The 18,525-nt window shown below is 48.0% G+C and overlaps 2 pseudogenes; both read right to left on the reverse strand.

The window, feature by feature from the left end:
- Positions 1–5,536: 5,536 nt before the first annotated feature.
- Positions 5,537–5,655, reverse strand: LOC114811485 (annotated as a pseudogene).
- Positions 5,656–12,968: 7,313 nt separating this feature from the next.
- LOC114811478 lies at positions 12,969–13,089 on the reverse strand (annotated as a pseudogene).
- Between the last annotated feature and the right edge of the window lie 5,436 nt (positions 13,090–18,525).

Here is an 18,525-nt window from a genome sequence, read left to right on the forward strand (position 1 = left end):
TACGCAGTAAGCGCTCAATCAATGCAATCGACTGATTGCTACTTCTGCAGTCCCCTCTTGGATCAGTCAGTGCTCTGATGGGCAGGGTAGGCTCTAAATAGTGATGGGGTGGTGAAAAGCGGCAAATGAATACGTTCTCCAGTTAAGAATTAGAGAGGAAGTTACCTTAAGGAAATATCTACATTTAAAGTTTTGAAAACGAAACATTTTTCCACAATAGAGGTGAACACCAAGTGCTAACATTGGTAACTGATGCCTTTGGGAGCACAGATGGTTATGAGACTCCTTGGAGAGCCCTTTGATTTACTTGTTACTGCTAATTTGGCCCACTCTGCCTCTGAAGACACATTTTCCCACTGCCCTGCATCACGTAAAGGTTCGTACTACTTCAGATCCCTTCCGATCATTCCGAATAACTATTTTCCTGCTGTTCCGACGGAGGCTGGATCCTAGAACTTCGATTCGTAGGACGGGATGCCTGGAAACAAATGGGTGGATTCCGAAACCGAGACGGGGTGTTTGGGGAACCTACTTTTAGCAACAACGAACGATCCGTGTTACTCTGGTACTGCTTCTACAAATCTTAGTACTTTGAAGTCCTCGATGCAAATTAAGCAGAAGGTGAAGGCCTTTCCCCCCCGCCACCCACGAAAACACCCAACCCCGCTTTCCTACCAAGCTTCTAGAAATGGCAGGAATTTAGGGAAGGAGAGAAGAGAGAGAGAGTGTGTGTGTGTTGGTTGGGGGGAGGGCTATGGGATTCTACAGGTATGACTTTATATATAAAATATATATATATACATATATATATATGTGCATTTTAAGTGCTTAACAAATACCATACATATGTATGGTATTTAATCACTTATGTGGCCACACTGTACTAAGCGCTGGGATAGATACAAGCTAATCAGGTTGGATTGGGTCTCTACAGGTGTACCACCTCCTGTGTTCCTAGTTGAGTTGGGCAGGAGTTGAGGGATTAGATACATGGCATGTCAAACCCTTTTCTCCATCTGGAAGGTGCCTTGCTCTGAGGTGAATTCATGGCTGAGCAAAAGCAGTGAGAAAAGAAGATTTTACTTCCAGCCATATTTTTATATATTAGAAATTATATTAATGTCCATCTCCCCCTTCTAGACTGTAAACTCATTATGGGCAGGGAACATATCTGCTAATTCTGTTGTACTCTTCCAAGTGTTTAGTACAGTGCTCTGCACATAGTAGGTGCTCGATAAGTACCACTGATAGATTTCTGCCACTTGGAAGATGCAGGACCTTTTTCAGTGGGCTTTCAGTTGGACAAGGAAACGGGGTTTTCTCTTTTCGGCTTCCCTTTCTTGGTGCTGCTGGTTCCATCTGACTTGTTCCACCATCATTCTGTCCCTCTTCCCTCCCCTGCTCCCCTTTCCTTGCCCCACCCCCCCCCAACCCCGCTGTGGGAAGCTGAGCGCCCCCAGGCCGCTTAGCGTGGCCTGCCCATGGGGCTGCCAACCTCTCATCAATTTGCACAGCTGCGCCCGGCGGAGCAGCGGCCCACCGAAGCCCGTCGCCACCGCAGTATTTACGGAGATAGAAATATTTTTACAAGCTTTGCAGACTCGAACAACTTTAGCTCATTTTTATGGGCTGTCTGTGGATTTACAGCCCTTTGGGTGACGGCGTCGCAGAAGTGGGAAGAGCCACAGAACCGGGCCCATTTGCATGAATTTATGGACAGTTGGTAACATAGATCGCCATCCCCTCTCCCTTCCGCACACACGTGCACCATCTTCTTCCAGACAATAGCTAACTCTTTTCTCCTTCCCTACACTCCCTTGTGAAGCTCGCCCACTCCCATGGCTTTAATCAAGTGCTTCACTCTGTATGGAGCACCCACTCTAAGTACTCGGGGAAAGTACGATACTTTGTAGACAGGATCCCGGCCCTCAAGGAGTCTGTAATCTTGTGAGGGAAATGGGCGTTAAAATAAATTACTGGTAAAGGTAAGTAATAAGATATGATAGGTGACTGAGTACAGCTGTGGACGTGTAGTAACCAAGAGCTTAGACAATGTGGAAAGGCTGAAGTGATCGTTGAGGGGGCAAGAAGGTGTGGAGATGAGATTAATCAGAGCACCCTGGAAAAGTACCTTGGCCTGGTGGAAAGAGCGCTGGCCTGGGAGTCAGAAAGACCTGGGTTCTAATCCTGTCTTCACTTGGCTACGTGATCTTGGACAAGTCACTTAACTTCTCCGAGTCGCATCGTCTCATCTATAAAATGGGAATTAAGACTGTGAGCCCCAGGTGGGATATGGACTGTGTCCAACCTGATTAACTAGTATCTATCCAGTATATATAATGCCTGTCACATAATTAAGCACTTATTTTTTTTTTAATGATATTGGTTTTCAGAAGGGCCTTGAAGATGGGGAGAGTTGTAGTCAACCAGATGTGAAGGGGGAAGGAAGGGGGAGGGTGTTGACGGGTAGACAAGAAGTAGGTTGGCTTGTCAGCTAGGCATAGTGGCAGAAGAGAATAAATTTTGGGGACTGAGCTGATGAAGTGCCTTAAAACAACCTTTGGGAGTTTTTCTTGAGGTTGAGAGGAATGAGGCAACCAGCGGAGGCTTTGGGGGAGAAAGGAGGTATGCGCAGAATGATTTGATGACACACAGATCTACATCTCTGCCCTGTCCTCTCCCCGTCCCTTCAGGCTCGTATCTCCTCCTGCCTCCAGGACGTCTCTACGTGGATGTCTGCCCGCCACCTAAAACTCAACATGACCAAAACTGCGCTCCTCATCTTCCCTCCCAAATCCGGTCCTCTCCCTGACTTCCCTATCACCGTGGATGGTACGACCATCCTTCCCGTCTCTCAGGCCGGCAACCTCGGTGTCCTCTTTGACTCGGCTCTCTCGTTCACCCCACGCATCCGATCCGTCACCAAAACCTGCCGGTCTCACCTTTACAATATCGCCAAGATCCGCCCTTTCCTCTCCACGGCTACCTTACTGCCACAGGCTCTCGTAATATCCCGGCTAGACTACTGTGTCAGCCTTCTCTCTGATCTCCCTTCCTCCTGTCTCGCCCCGCTCCAGTCTACTCTTCACTCCGCTGCCTGGCTCATCTTCCTGCAGAAACACTCTGGGCATGTCACTCCTCTTCTTAAAAACCTCCAGTGGTTGCCCATCAACCTCCGCATGAAACAAAAACTTCTCACTCTAGGCTTCAAGGCTCTCCATCACCTTACCCCCTCCTACCTCTCCTCCCTTCTCTCTTTCTACCGCCCACCCCGCACGCTCCGCTCCTCTGCCGCCCACCTCCTCACCGTCCCCCGTTCTCGCCTATCCCGCCGTCGACCCCCGGCCCACGTCCTCCCGCTGTCCCGGAACGCCCTTCCTCCTCACCTCCGCCAAACTAACTCTCTTTCCCTCTTCAAAACCCTACTGAGAGCTCACCTCCTCCGGGAGGACTTCCTAAACGGAGCCCCCCTTTCCCTCTGCTCCTCCTCCCTTCCCCATTCCCCCCCTCTCCCACCCTCTGCTCTTCCCCCTTCCCCTCAACACTGTGCATATTTGCATATATTATTTATTGCTCTATTAATTTGGTTAATGAGGTATATATCTCTATGATTCTATTTATCTTGATGATGTCTGCGCTAGACTGCTTGTTTTGTTTTGTTCTGTTTTGCTTTGCTGTCTGTCTCCCCCGTTTAGACTGTGAGCCTGTTAGCGGGCAGGGATTGTCTCTATCTGTTGCTTAATTGTACACTCCAAGTGCTTAGTACAGTGTTCTGCACATAGTAAGTGCTCGATACTATTGAATGAATGAATGACCAGGGTTCTAATCCCAGCTCTGCCACCTGTCTGCTGAGGGACCTGGGGCGAGTCACTTTGCTTCTCTTTGCCTCATCTGCAAAATGGGGATTCATTCAATAGTATTTATTGAGCGCTTCCTATGTGCAGAGCACTGTACTAAGCGCTTGGACTGTACAAATCGGCAACAGATAGAGACAGTCCCTGCCCTTTGACCGGCTTACGGTCTAACTGGGGGAGACAGACAGACAAGAACAATGGCAATAAATACAATCAAGGGGAAGAACATCTCAATACCCATTCTCCCTCCTACTTAGACTGTGCCCCCCAACGTGGACCTGATTACTTTATATCCACCCAGGGCCTAATTCAGTCCATGGCACATAGCACTTAACAAATACCACAGTTATTACCCCAGTTATTTTTAGAGCTGTGAGGATGACTCCTTCAGCCTGGATCTCCCCCATATCTAACCCAGCACAGTTCTCCCTTTATTCATCAGGGATCTCCAGGACATCTGTACTTTTACGGGTCCTCAGCACTTATGTAGCTATGCGCATTCAATTATTTATGCTAATTACTTTATGCGTAAATATTTTTGGTCTGTCTTCCCCGTTAGAAGGCATTGCGCCCAGTGGACACTCAATAAATATCACTCTTCCCCTAGCTCACAGCTCCAGGCACAATCTTTCTTTGCAAACTGCTCCAAAGGGAACATTCCTGTCGAGGAAGAGAGAGAGTGGTGTTGTACAAACCTCTCCCTCTAATCCATTCCTCTGGGCAGGTTCTCTGCGCCCTGAAGGCTCAGGGCCCAGCCTCTGCTCATCCGTAGTTCACGATGAGAGGCTTTTTTTTTTTTAATGGCATTCGTTAAGCACTTACTAGGTGCCTGGTACTGTACTAAGTGTTGAGGTGGATGGAAGTTAATCAGGTTGGACACGGTCCCTGTCCTACATGGGACTCTTAATTCATTCAATAGTATTTACTGAGCGCTTACTATGTGCAGAGCACTGCACTAAGCGCTTGGAATGTATAAATCGGTAACAGAGACAGTCCCTGCCCTTTGACGGGCTTACAGTCTAATCGGGGGAGACAGACAAAAGCAATAGCAATAAATAGAATCAAGGGGATGAACATCTCATTTAAACAATAGCAGATAAATGGAATCAAAGTGATGTACATCTCATTAACAAAACGAATAGGGTAATGAAAATATATACAGTTGAGCGGACCAGTATAGTGCTGAGGGGAGAGGGAGGAGCAGAGGGAAAGGGGGGAAGAGAGGGCTTAGCTGAGGGGAGGTGAAGCGGGGGTAGAGGGGGAGCAGAGGGAGCAGAGGGAAGAGGGAGAGCTCAGTGTGGGAAGGCCTCTCGGAGGAGGTGAGCTCTAAGTAGGGTTTTGAAGAGGAGAAGAGAATTAGTTTGGTGGAGGTGAGGAGGGAGGGCGTTCCGGGACCGCGGGAGGACGTGGCCCGGGGGTGGACGGCGGGATAGACGAGAACGGAGGACGGTGAGGAGGTGGGCGGCAGAGGAGCGGAGTGTGTGGGGTGGACAGTAGAAAGAGAGAAGGGAGGAGAGGTAGGAGAGGGAAAGGTGATGGAGAGCCTTGAAGCCTAGAGTGAGTTTTTGTTCTCATTTTACAGATGAGGTAACTGAAGACCAGAGAAGTGAAGTGACCTACCCAAGGTGTACATCTCCCTCCGACTCCCAGGTCTGTGCTCTATCCGCTAGGCCACCCTGCTTCCAGAGAGCATGTTTAGATGCTATCAAGTGCCTTAACGGTATATGTGTTGTAAAGGCCACGAGGACTTTGTCCATCTTTCTGAAGGTGAGTGCTAACCTTCTCTCCTTTCGTACCACATGTGAGGGCTTTGAAGGTGGGGAGAGCGATCGTCCGCCGGCTACGAAGGAGGAGGGAGTTCCAGGCTAGTGGGAGGAGAATCAGCATGGCCTGGTGGATGGAGCACAGACCTGGGAGTCAGCAGGTGTGCTGTGTGACCTCGGGCAAGTCACTCGACTCCTCTGGGCCCCAGTAACCTCAGCCGTAAAATGGTGAGAAAGGCTGTGAGGCCCATGTGGGACAGGGACTGTGTCCAACCTGATTAGCTTATATCTACCCCAGGCTTAATAAAGTGCCTGGTGCATAATAAGCACTTACCAAATAGCATTAAAAAAAAGCAGCATGGTAAAGGGTTTGGTGGTAAGATAGATAAGATTGAGTTACAGTGAATAGGATGGTATTAGAAGAATGAAGTAGTTGTGCTGGGTTGTAGTAGGAAATCAGTGAGGTAAAATAGAATAATAATAATAATGATGATGACGGTATTTGTTAAGTGCTTACTATGTGCAAAGCACTGTTCTAAGCGCCGGGGGGGATACAAGATGATCAGGTTGTCCCACGTGGGACTCCCAGTCTTCATCCCCATTTTCCAGATGAGGGAACTGAGACAAGGAGAAGTGAAGTGACTTGCCCAAAGTCACACAGCTGACAAGCGGCAGAGTCGGGATTAGAACCCACGACTTCTGACTCCCAAGTCCAGGCTCTTTCCACTGAGCCATGCTGTTTCCCCTAGAAGGGCTTGCTATGGGTAGGAAACGTGTCTGCAAAGTCTGTTGTACTCTCCCAAGTGCTTACTACGTGTAGTAAATACCCTGGATTGATCTACTGAGGGGATAAGGTGATGGACCGCGGAAGGAGGCAATGGTAAACGACTTCGGGATTTTTACCATGAAAACTCTACGGATCCACTACCGGAACGATGGCAGATGGAGAGTGGAGCGTTGTGAGAGAGATGCGTCCAGTGCCGTCGCTATGGGTCGGAGACGACTCGACAGCGTAAGACAAGGTGATGGGGTGCTTTAAAGCCAATGATCAGGAGTTTCTGATCTGTGGAGGTGGATGGGCCCCTAGAAGTCCTAGAGGAATGGGGAAATGTGGATTGAATGATTTTTTTTTAGAAAAATGATCTGTGCAGCAGAGCTAAGTATGGACTAGAGTAGGGAGGGACAGGAGACAGTATAGTGAGCGAGGAGCCTGATGTAGTAATCAAGGCAGGAGAGGATAAGTGCTATGGATTTATGTAGTAACAGGATGGAGAGGAACCACTTGTCCGCTGTGTGACCTTGGGCAGGTCGCTTAACTTCTCTGTGCCTCAGTTACCTCAACTGTAAAATGGGGATTAAACTGGGAGCCCAACGTGGGACAACCTGATTACTTCGTATCCACCCCAGCGGTTAGGACAGTGCCCGGCACATAGTAAGTGCTTAATAAATAAATACCGTAACTGTGTTGGATTTTAGCGACGTCGCGAAGATAGGATTGGGTGACAGATTGTGTGGGTTATGAGAGAGATGAATCGGGGAGAACACCAAGGTTATAGGCTTGTGAGACGGAAGATAATGGTGCTGTCTACAGCGATGGGGAAGTCAGAGGGAAGACAGGGTTCGGGTGGGAAGGTGAGTTCTGTTTTGGACATGGTAAGTCTGAGGCGTCACCGGTTCATCCAAAGAGAGATGACCCTGAGGGCAGGAGGAAAGACGAGATTACAGAGAAGGAGGAAGATCAGGGCCCGAGATGTAGATCTGGTTATGAAGACGAGATGGTAGGTGACCTTTGAGAGGGCTGTTTTTGTGGAGGGGAGAGGGTGGAAGGCAGATCGGAGGGCATCAAGGGCTCCAGTGGTTGCCTATCAACCTCCGCACGAAACAGAAACTTCTCACTCTAGGCTTCAAGGCTCTCCATCCCCTTGCCCCCTCCTACCTGTCCTCCCTTCTCTCTTTCCACCGCCCACCCCGCACGCTCCGCTCCTCTGCCGCCCACCTCCTCGCCGTCCCCCGTTCTCGCCTGTCCCGCCGTCGACCCCCGGCCCACGTCCTCCCATGGTCCCGGAACGCCCTCCCTCCTCACCTCCGCCAAACTCATTCTCTTCCCCTCTTCAAAACCCTACTTAGAGCTCACCTCCTCCAAGAGGCCTTCCCAGACTGAGCTCCCCCTTTTCCCTCTGCTCCCTCTGCTCCCCCTCTACCCCCCCTTCACCTCTCCTCAGGTAAGCCCTCTTTTTCCCCCTTTCCCTCTGCTCCTCCCCCTCTCCCTTCCCCTCAGCACCGTACTCGTCCACTCAACTGAATATATTTTCATTATCCTATTTATTTTGTTAATGAGATGTTCATCACCTTGATTCTATTTATTTGCTATTGTTCTTGTCTGTCCATCTCCCCCGATTAGACTGTAAGCCCGTCAAAGGGCAGGGGCTGTCTCTATCTGTTACCGATTTGTACATCCCAAATACTTAGTACGGTGCTCTGCACATAGTAAGCGCTCAATAAATACTATTGAATGAATGAAAGAATTGGAGAAGAAGTGGGGGCAGTGGGTGTAGACAACTAGCTCAAGGAGTTTAGAGAGAAACGACAGGAGGCAGATGGCTCCTACAGGCTCTAGACTGAAAGCTCGTTGTGGGCAGGGAATGTGACTGTTTACTGTTGTATTGTACTCTCCCAAGCCCTCAATAAATGATAAATAAATGATACTATGATAAATGATGCCATGGTACAAACCAAAATAAAGAACAGAGGGCTGCAGTGCAGGTCTTTGTCCTCAAACCTTGCTTTTGAGGCAGCTTGGGAGTCAGCGGATGTGGATTCTAATCCCGGCTCCGCCACTTGTCTGCTGTGTGACCTTGAGCAAGTCACTTCTCTGTGCCTCAGTGACCTCATCTGGAAAATGGGGATTAAGACCGTGGCCCCATGTGGGACAACCTGATTACCTTCCATCTACCCCAGTGCTTAGAACAGTGCTTGGCACATTATTATTATTTTGGCTTTTAAAATCCAGAGTTTAAAACCCAAACCAATTTACTGTTGTAGTGAAAATTAAGAACGTGTGGGGTTGCTCCGAACCTTTTCCTCCTTGGTCCATGTGAAGTTTTCCAAGAGCAAATGGTAGAATTGCACGTGGATCCTGAAGCGATAAGGACTGACTATAAGAGAGGGTGTAGGAGACGCTTTGACTAGTGACGGCCCCCTGAGGTTGTCAAACTTTCATTGGAAAAACTAGTTAAAACCATTTGGTTTCAAAGGAGGGCACGAAAAGTAGTTGGCCAAAAGTAAAAATTTGCTCTGTTCGTTCAGAGCAGAAGCAGCGCGGCTCAGTGGAAAGAATCCGGGTTTGGGAGTCAGAGGTCTTGGGTTCTAATCCTGACTCCCCCACTTAGCAGTTGTGTGACTTTGGGCAAGTCACTTAACTTCTCTGAGCCTCATTTCCCTCATCTGGAAAATGGGGATTAAGACTGTGGGTCCCGTGTAGAATAACCTGATTACCTTGTATCTCCCCCAGCGCTTAGAACAGTGCTCGGCACATAGTAAGTGCTTAACAAATATCAACATTGTTATTATTATTATCTGTAAAGTCGGAATTGAGACTGTGGGCCCCACGTGGGACAACCTGATTACCCTGTATCTCCCCCAGTGCTTAGAACGGTGCTTGGCACATAGTAAGTGCTTAACAGATACCATTATTGTTATTATTATTATTCAGATTATAGGGGTAGTTAATCGATAGGTGCAGCTTCCAGGCACTACAGTTGTGTGACTTTGGGCAAGTCACTTCAGTTCTCTGAGCCTCAGTTCCCTCATCTGTAAAATGGAGATTAAGACTTGGAGCCCCATGTGGGACAACCTGATTACCTTGTATCACCCCTCCCACCCCCAGCGCTTAGAATAGTACTTGGCGCTTAACAGATAGCATAATTATTATTATTCATTCATTCAATAGTATTTATTGAGTGCCTACTATGTGTAGAGCACTGCACTAAGCGCTTGGAATGTATGATTGATTCATTCGTGCATTCAATAGCATTTATTGAGCGCTTAAAATGTGCAGAGCACTGTCCTAAGGGCTGGGAATGTACAATTCATTCATTCATGCATTCAATAGTATTTATTGAGCGCTTAAAATGTGCAGAGCACTGTCTTAAGGGCTTGGAATGTACAATTCATTCATTCATGCATTCAGTAATATTTACTGAGCGCTTAAAATGTGCAGAGCACTCTCCTAAGGGCTGGGAATGTACAATTCATTCATTCATGCATTCAATAGTATTTATTGAGAGCTTACTATTCGCAGAGCACTGTCCTTAGCGCTTGGAATGTACAATTCATTCATGTATTCAATTGCATTTATTGAGAGTTTACCATGTGCAGAGCACTGTACTGTACTTGGAACGTACAATTCGGCAACAGATAGAGACAAGCCCTGCCCAATAACGGGCTCACAGTCCAAAAGGGGGACACAGCAGAGCAAAACAGAAGAAAAAAAACATCGATACATAGAACCAAAGAGATATACAGAGCGTGGCGGGGTGGAAAGAGCCTGGGCTTGGGAGTCGGAGGTCGTGGGTTCTAATTCCGGCTCTGCCGCTTGCCAGCTGGGTGATTTGGGGCAAGTCACTTCACTTCTCTGTGCCTCAGTTCCCTCATCTATAAAATGGGGATGAAGACTGCGAGCCCCACTTGGGACAACCTGATCACCTTGTCTCCCCCCAGCGCTTAGAACAGTGCTTGGCACATAGAGCTTCCCCAAACACCACCGTTATTATTATTATATACACATCATGAACAAAATAAATAGGGTAATAAATGATATGTACAAATAAGTCCAAGGCTCAGATGCTGGGGTTAGTTTATCGATAGGTGCAGCTTCCAGGCGCTAGAGTTCGGCAAAATAAGTAATAATAATAATAATGGCATTGGTTAAGTGCTTACTATGTGCCAAGCACTGTTCTAAGCGCTGGGGGGGGATACAAGGTGATCATGAACAAAATAAATAGGGTAATAAATGATATATACACAGGCCCAGGGCTCTGATGCTGGGGGTAGTTTATCGATGTGCAAAATAAGTAATAATAATAATGATAATGGCATTTGTTCCCCCCTTTCCCTCTGCTCCTCCCCCTCTCCCTTCCCCTCCCCTCAGCACTGTGCTCATTTGTCTATATTTTTATTACCCTATTTATTTTGTTAATGAGGTGTACATCCCCTTGATTCTATTTATTGTGATAATGTTGCTGCCTTGTTTTTGTCCGTCTGTCTCCCCCGATTAGACTGTGAGCCCGTCATTGGGCAGGGACTGTCTCTATCTGTTGCCGAATTGTACCCTCCAAGCGCTTAGTCCAGTGCTCTGCACATAGTAAGCGCTCAATAAATACTATTTGATGAATTAAGCGCTTACTATGTGCAAAGCACTGTTCTAAGCTCTGGGGGGGATACAAGGTGATCAGGTTGTCCCACGTGGGGATTAAAAACTGTGAGCCCCACGAAGGACAACCTGATCTCCTTGTACCCCCCAACGCTTAGAACAGTGCTTTGCAGATAGTAAGCGCTTAACAAATACCATTTTTTTAAGCCCATTTTCCAGATGAGGTCACTGAGGTCCAGAGACATGATGTGATTTGCCCAAGGTCACCCAGCTGACAAGCGGCGGAGCCGGGATAATAATAATGTTGGTATCTGTTAAGCGCTTACTATGTGCCGAGCACTGTTCTAAGCGCTGGGGGAGATCTAGGGTCATCAGGTTGTCCCACGTGAGGCTCACAGTTAATCCCCATTTTTCAGATGAGGGAACTGAGGCCCAGAGAAGTGAAGCGACTTGCCCAAGGTCACACAACTGACAAGCTGGGATGAGAACCCATGACCTCGGACTCCCCAGTCACACAACTGATAAGTGGGGGAGTCAGGATGAGAAACAGCGTGGCTCAGGGGAAAGAGCCCGGCCTTGGGAGTCAGAGGCCATGGGTTCGAATTCTGCTCTGCCACTTGTCAGCTGGGTGACTGTGGGCAAGCCACTTCACTTCTCTGGGCCTCAGTTCCCCCATCTGTAAAATGAGGATGAAGACTGTGAGCCTCACGTGGGACAACCTGATTACCTTGTAACTACCCCCCGCGCTTAGAACGGTGCTCCGCACGTAGTAAGCGCTTAACAAATACCAACATTATTATTATTGTTATCCCGGGTCCGCCGCTTGTCAGCTGTGTGATCTTGGGCAAGTCGCTTCACTTCTCTGGGCCGCAGTTCCCTCATCTGTAAAATGGGGATTAACTGTGAACCTCACATGGGACAACCTGATTCCCCTGTATCTCCCCCAGCGCTTAGAACAGTGCTCGGCACATAGTAAGCGCTTAACAAATACCAACGTTATTATTATTCCTCTTTGCCCGTTGGGGACGTAGGCTCCATTTATTATTTTTCATTCATCCATTCAACAGTATTTATTGAGCGCTTACTATGTGCAGAGCACTGGACTAAGCGCTTGGAATGGACAATTCGGCAACAGATAGAGACCAACCCTGCCCAGTGACGGGCTCACAGTCTAATCAAGGGAGACAGACAAAAACAATAGCAATAAATAGAATCAAGGGATTGTACATCTCATTAACAAAATAAATAGGGTAATAAAATATATACAAATAATAATGTTGGTATTTGTTAAGCGCTTACTATGTGCCGAGCACTGTTCTAAGCGCTGGGGGAGATCCAGGGGAATCAGGTTGTCCCACGTGGCTCAGTGGAAAGAGGTCGGGCTTGGGAGTCAGAGGTCATGGGTTCTAATGCCGCCCCTTTGCGCTGTGTGACTTTGGGCAAGTCACTTCACTTCTCTGTGCCTCAGCTCCTCATCTGTCAAATGGGGATTCAACTGGGCCATGTGGGACAACCTGATCACCCATGTATCCCTCAGCGCTTAGAACAGTGCTTTGCACAGAGTAAGCGCTTACAAATTATTATTATTATTCCCTTAGTGCTTAGAACAGTGCTTTGCACAGAGTAAGCGCTTAACAAATACCAACATTATTATTATTATTATTCCCCCAGTGCTTAGAACAGTGCTTTGCACAGAGTAAGCGCTTAAAAATACCACCATTATTATCATCATCCCCTTTTTCCAGATGAGGGACTGAGGCCCAGAGAAGTGACTTTCCCACAGTCACAGCTGACAGGTGGCAGAGCGGGGATGAGCAGAGTGCGGAGGGGGAGAGAGCAGAGGGAAAGGGGGAATAATGATGATTATTGGAACCCACGACTCTGACAGCCTGGGCTCTTGCCCTGAGCACTCTGCTTTGGGGGGGGGGGAGGCCGTCCTCCCATTTGGGTTTTTAAGAGGCTAAAAAAAGGAGGGGAATAAAAAAAACTTGGTTAGATGCCACGAAGTAGGTGGAATGCCTTAACCATATGTGTGTTGTAAAGGCCACTGGACCTTTCATCCTTTCAAGGGGAGTGCTAACCTTCTCTCTTTCATACACACATTTACCCAGGGATACTTGCGACTATATAGCTCCCCAAACAATCACTTTCCCTTATGGGACCCACAGTTTGCCTTTTTCCCCCCCAGACTCCGTCCCTCCCCCGCACCACTAATTCCTTCTAATCCTGCCGCTTTTAACAAAAGGGAGAATGCTTTGACTCTGCCGACTCCGGGAAAACTCGCTCTTATGTGGGTCCGCCTTAATGTATGCAGCCGGCCAGCCATCACAGGGAAGGAGGCTCACACGGGGGGCGAGATGAGCCTGGGTGGGCTCGGGAGCAAGGTTTTCGGTGGGGGAGATGCATTTGGCGTTGGGCTTTGAGGAGGGAAGGGAAAAGGGAAAAGGGAGTGGGGACAAATCCGGTTTTGGAGGAGGGAAGGCTTAACTGGCCCCGGGCTCGGCCCGCGCGAGGAATTGTGGGCGGGGAGCGGGGGGGGGGGGGAGCGGTGGAGGGGGCGGGCGCATGCGCACAGCGCGCGGGTCCTGGGAGGTTGAGCCCGACTGGGAGGCAGGGCTTCCTTAGGAGGCCTGGGCCATATTACAAACGCATTCATTCATTCATTCATTCATTCATGCATGCATGCATCCGTCTGTCCGTCCGTCCATCCATCATCATCCATCATCCATCATCCATACCACCCACTCATTCATCCTCATCATCTTCATTCATCCATCCACCCCTTCATCCACTCGTTCATTCGGTCATCCATCCACATTCATTCATCCATCCCTCCATCCTCCATCCATCTCATCCATCCATCCCACCATCCATCCCACCATCATCAACCCATCCACACCACCCATCCATCATCATCATCCATCCATCATCCATCTCCTCATTCATTCCCCTTTCATTCATCTATCCATTCACTCATCCATTCATCCATTTATTCTTTTCATCCATCCATCCATCATCCATCCATCCATCCATCCATTCATTCATTCATTCATTCAATAGTATTTATTGAGCGCTTACTATGTGAAGAGCACTGTACTAAGCACTTGGATGAACAAGTCGGCAACAGATAGAGACGGTCCCTGCCGTTTGACGGGCTTACGGTCTAATCGGGGGAGACGGACAGACGAGAAATGGCAATAAACAGAGTCGAGGGGAAGAACATCTCGTAAAAACAATGGCGACTAAATAGAATCGAGGCGATGTACAATTCATTAACAAATAAATAGGGTAACGAAAATATATACAGTCGAGCGGACGAGTACAGTGCTGTGGGGATGGGAAGGGAGAGGTGGAGGAGCAGAGGGAAAAGGGGAAAATGAGGCTTTAGCTGCGGAGAGGTAAAGGGGATGGCAGAGGAGTAGAGGGGGAAGAGGAGCTCAGTCTGGGAACGCCTCTTGGAGGAGGTGATTTTTAAGTAGGGTTTTGAAGAGGGAAAGAGAATCAGTTTGGCGGAGGTGAGGAGGGAGGCGTTCCGGACCGCGGGAGGACGCGGCCCGGGGGTCGACGGCAGGATGGGCGAGACCGAGGGACGGCGAGGAGGTGGGCGGCGGAGGAGCGGAGCGTGCGGGGTGGGCGGTAGAAGAGAGAAGGGAGGAGAGGTAGGAAGGGCAAGGTGATGGAGAGCCTCGAAGCCTAGAGTGAGGAGTTTTTGTTTGGAGCGGAGGTCGATAGGCAACCACTGGAGTTGTTTAAGAAGGGGAGTGACAGGCCAGATCGTTTCTGCAGGAAGATGAGCCGGGCAGCGGAGTGAAGAATAGACCGGAGCGGGGCGAGAGAGGAGGAAGGGAGGTCAGAGAGAAGGCTGACACAGTAGTCTAGCCGGGATATAACGAGAATCATCCATCCATCCATCCATCCATCCATCATCCATCCATCATCCATCCATCCATCATCCATCATTTATTGAGGGCCTACTGGGTGCAGTGCACTGTACTAAGCGCTTGGAATGTACAGTTCGGGCACAGAGAGACCATCCCTGCCCAACACGGGCTCAGGTCTAAAAGGGGAGACAGAAAACGAAACAAGTAGACAGGCATCAATACCATCAAAATAGATAAATAGAATCATAGATATATTCGCATCATTAAGAAAATAGAGTAAAAAAAATCGTACTTATTGAGCGCTTACTGTGCTCAGAGCACTGTACTAAGCACTTGGGAGAGTACAAAACAATAAACAGTCACATTCCCTGCCCACAAAGAACTCAGTCTAGAGTGACAGACATCGATGAATAAATAAATGAAATGACAGATATTCATTCATTAATTCCATTGTATTACTCAGCGCTTACTATGTGCAAAGCACTGTATTAAGCACTTGGAAAGTACAATTTGGCAACAGAGACTGTCCCTACTAACAACGGCTCACAGTCTAGGGGGAGACAGACATCAAGATATGTACATAAGTGCTTTGGGCTAGGAGGGGGAAGAGCAAAGGGATAAATTCCTCCTTCCTAACCCTCCATCGCATTTCCCCCTTTTATCTTGGAGAGGATATGGGAAGAGGAGAGCAAAGAGAGAATCCAAGGTTAGAAGATCCCCAACATCAACAATTCTTGGCCTCAAGGGATTGTTTTAAATGCCTCCCATTAGCTAAACTGAGTCTACCGATTTTGTTGTGTTGTGTATTGTGCTCTCCCAAGCACTTAGTACAGTGTTCTGCACACGGTAAGCACTCAATAAGTATGATTGATTGATTGATTGCAGGACCCCCAGTACTCTGCACACAGTATGTGCTCAAAAAATACGATTGAATGAATGAATTTTGAATATATCCTGAGCTGCTCTGATAGAGAAGACAATAATCTTATTAATCATAACAGTAATAATTGTAAGCTCATTATAAGTAGGGAACATGTCTGCTAAACTCTGTTGTATTGTACTCTCCCAGGCGCTTAGTATGGTGCTTTGCACGTAGTAAGCACTCAGTAAACACCATTGATTGATTGAATATTTGTTTAGTGCTTACTGTGTGCCAAGCACTGTACTAAACATTGTGATAAATACAGGATAATCAGGTTGGACACAGTCCTTAGGCCTCCTGGAGCTCACGGTTTAAGCAGGAGAGTGAAAAAGTGCAGCTTGGCCTGAGGTGTACCGTGGTCTAGTAGGAATAGCACCGGCCTGGGAGACAGAGGACCTGGGTTTTAATTCCAGCTCTGCCACTTATCTGTTGCGTCACCTTGGGCAAATAATTTAACTTCTCTGGGCCTCAGTTACCTCACCTGCAAAATGGGGATGAAGAAGGTGAGCCCAGTGTGGGACAGGGACTGTGTCCAACCTGATTAACTTATATCTCCCCTAGCGCTTAGAGTGCTTGGCACATAGTAAGCTCTTAACAAGTACCATAATAATTGTTATGTATTATTATTAAATTCCCTGTACTTTGATTTCCTCATCTGTAAAATTGGGATTTAATTCTCGTTTCCTCTCGTGTTTAGACTGTCAGCCCCATGTGAGAGGAAATGTGTCCAGCCTGACTAGCGTAGATCAGTGCTCAACCCGGTGAGAACTTATAACAGGTATCGAATCCCCACTCTACAAATCAAGAAACGGGCACAGAGAAGTGGTGATTTGCCCAAGGTCACACAGCAGGCAAATGGCAGAGCCAGGATTATAACCCAACTCCTCTCACTCCCAAATTCATTAAACCATATTTATCGAGTGCTTACTGTATGCAGAGCATTGTACTGAGTGCTTGGAATGTACAATTCAGCAACAGATAGAGATGATCCCTGCCCAATGATGGGCGAGACAAGAGCAAAACAAAACAAAACAAAAAATGTTGGTATTTGTTGAGTGCTTACTATGTGCCAAGCACTGTTCTAAGTGCTGGGGTAGATACAGGGTAATCAGGTTGTCCCACGTTGGGCTCACAGCCTTAATGCCCATTTTACAGATGAGGGAACTGAGGCACAAAGAAGTGAAGTGACTTGCCCACAGTCACACAGCTGATAAGTGGCAGAGCAGGGATTCGAACTCATGACCTCTGACTCCCAAGCCCAGCCTCTTTCCACTGATCCACGCCGCTTCTTTGTGGCTCAACAAACAAGTAGACAGACATCAAGTAGACAGACAAAACAAGTGGACAGACATCAATACCATCGAAATAGATAAATAGATAAATAAAATCATAGATATGTACACAAACCCAAACCCATGCTCTTTTCACTAGGCCATGCTGTTTCCCTTGAATCCCATTTCCTACCCCATGCCCATCACTACCGGCTCAGTGAAAAGAGCCCGGGCTTGGGAGTCAGAGGTCATGGGTTCGAATGCCAGCTCTGCCACTTGTCAGCTGTGTGACTGTGGGCAAGTCACTTCACTGGGCCTCAGTTACCTCAACTGTAAAATGGGGATTAAGATTGTGAGCCTCAATTGATTGATTCCCACTTGATTCCCCTGTATCTACCCCAGCAATTAGAACAGTGCTCTGCACATAAATGTTGGTATTTGTTAAGCGCTTACTATGTGCCAAGCACTGTTCTAAGCGCTGGGTAGACACAAGGGAATCAGGTTGTCCCACGTGGGGCTCACAGTCTTAATCCCCATTTTACAGATGAGGTAACTGAGGCAGAGAGAAGTTAAGTGACTTGCCCCACAGTCACACAGCTGACAAGTGGCGGAGCTCTGGATTCGAACTCATGACCTCTGACTCCAAAGCCCGTGCTCTTTCCACTGAGCCACGCTGCTTCACAAATAACAACACTATTATTTTAGAGAGCGAGGAGAGAAGCGCCACCTTTTCGAAGGGTCACAGGGCGGGGGGTGCGGTGCCTGCTTCATTCTGATTCTGATTCCCAGACACCACTGTGGCGTCGGAAGAAGGCTCTGTGTTTGAGCGCCTCACCTGGGTCCTTCTCCTGCAAGTCTGTGGGCTTCTTACTAATAATAATAATGTTGGTATTTGTTAAGTGCTTACTATGTGCCAAGCACTGTTCTAAGCGCTGGGGTAGACATAAGGGAATCAGGTTGTCCCACGTGGGGCTCACAGTCTTCATCCCCATTTTACAGATGAGGGAACTGAGGCCCAGAGAAGTTAAGTGACTTGCCCACAGTCACACAGCCGACAAGTGGCAGAGCTGGGATTCGAACCCATGAGCCCTGACTCCAAAGCCCATGTTCTTTCCACTGAGCCACGCTGCTTCTCTGCTTCCAGCCCCTCTCCTCCCTTTCCCTCAACAAAATCAGAGAAGGGATGGGAGGGCTAGGTAGAGTGCCAGAATGCCTCGGAAACTCCCCTCTACTTGATCCTTAGACTTTGATTTCTGAGTTTGGTGTGGGAGGAGGGTTTTTTTTTTAAAATAATTCTTTAGGAAGCTCCTAATTTTTTTCTCATTAATTCCATGATAGCAGGGCATGCAGCTTTCCAGCACACTTGTATCCCACACCAGCCTGCAGGTCCGTTACTAATCCCCAGTGCAAAACCAAGGACTTTTCTAAAATCCTTATAAAAATCTGATAGGAACAGAGGTGAT

This window comes from Ornithorhynchus anatinus, chromosome 4 (genome assembly GCF_004115215.2).
Source record: "Ornithorhynchus anatinus isolate Pmale09 chromosome 4, mOrnAna1.pri.v4, whole genome shotgun sequence".
NCBI lineage: Eukaryota > Metazoa > Chordata > Mammalia > Monotremata > Ornithorhynchidae > Ornithorhynchus > Ornithorhynchus anatinus.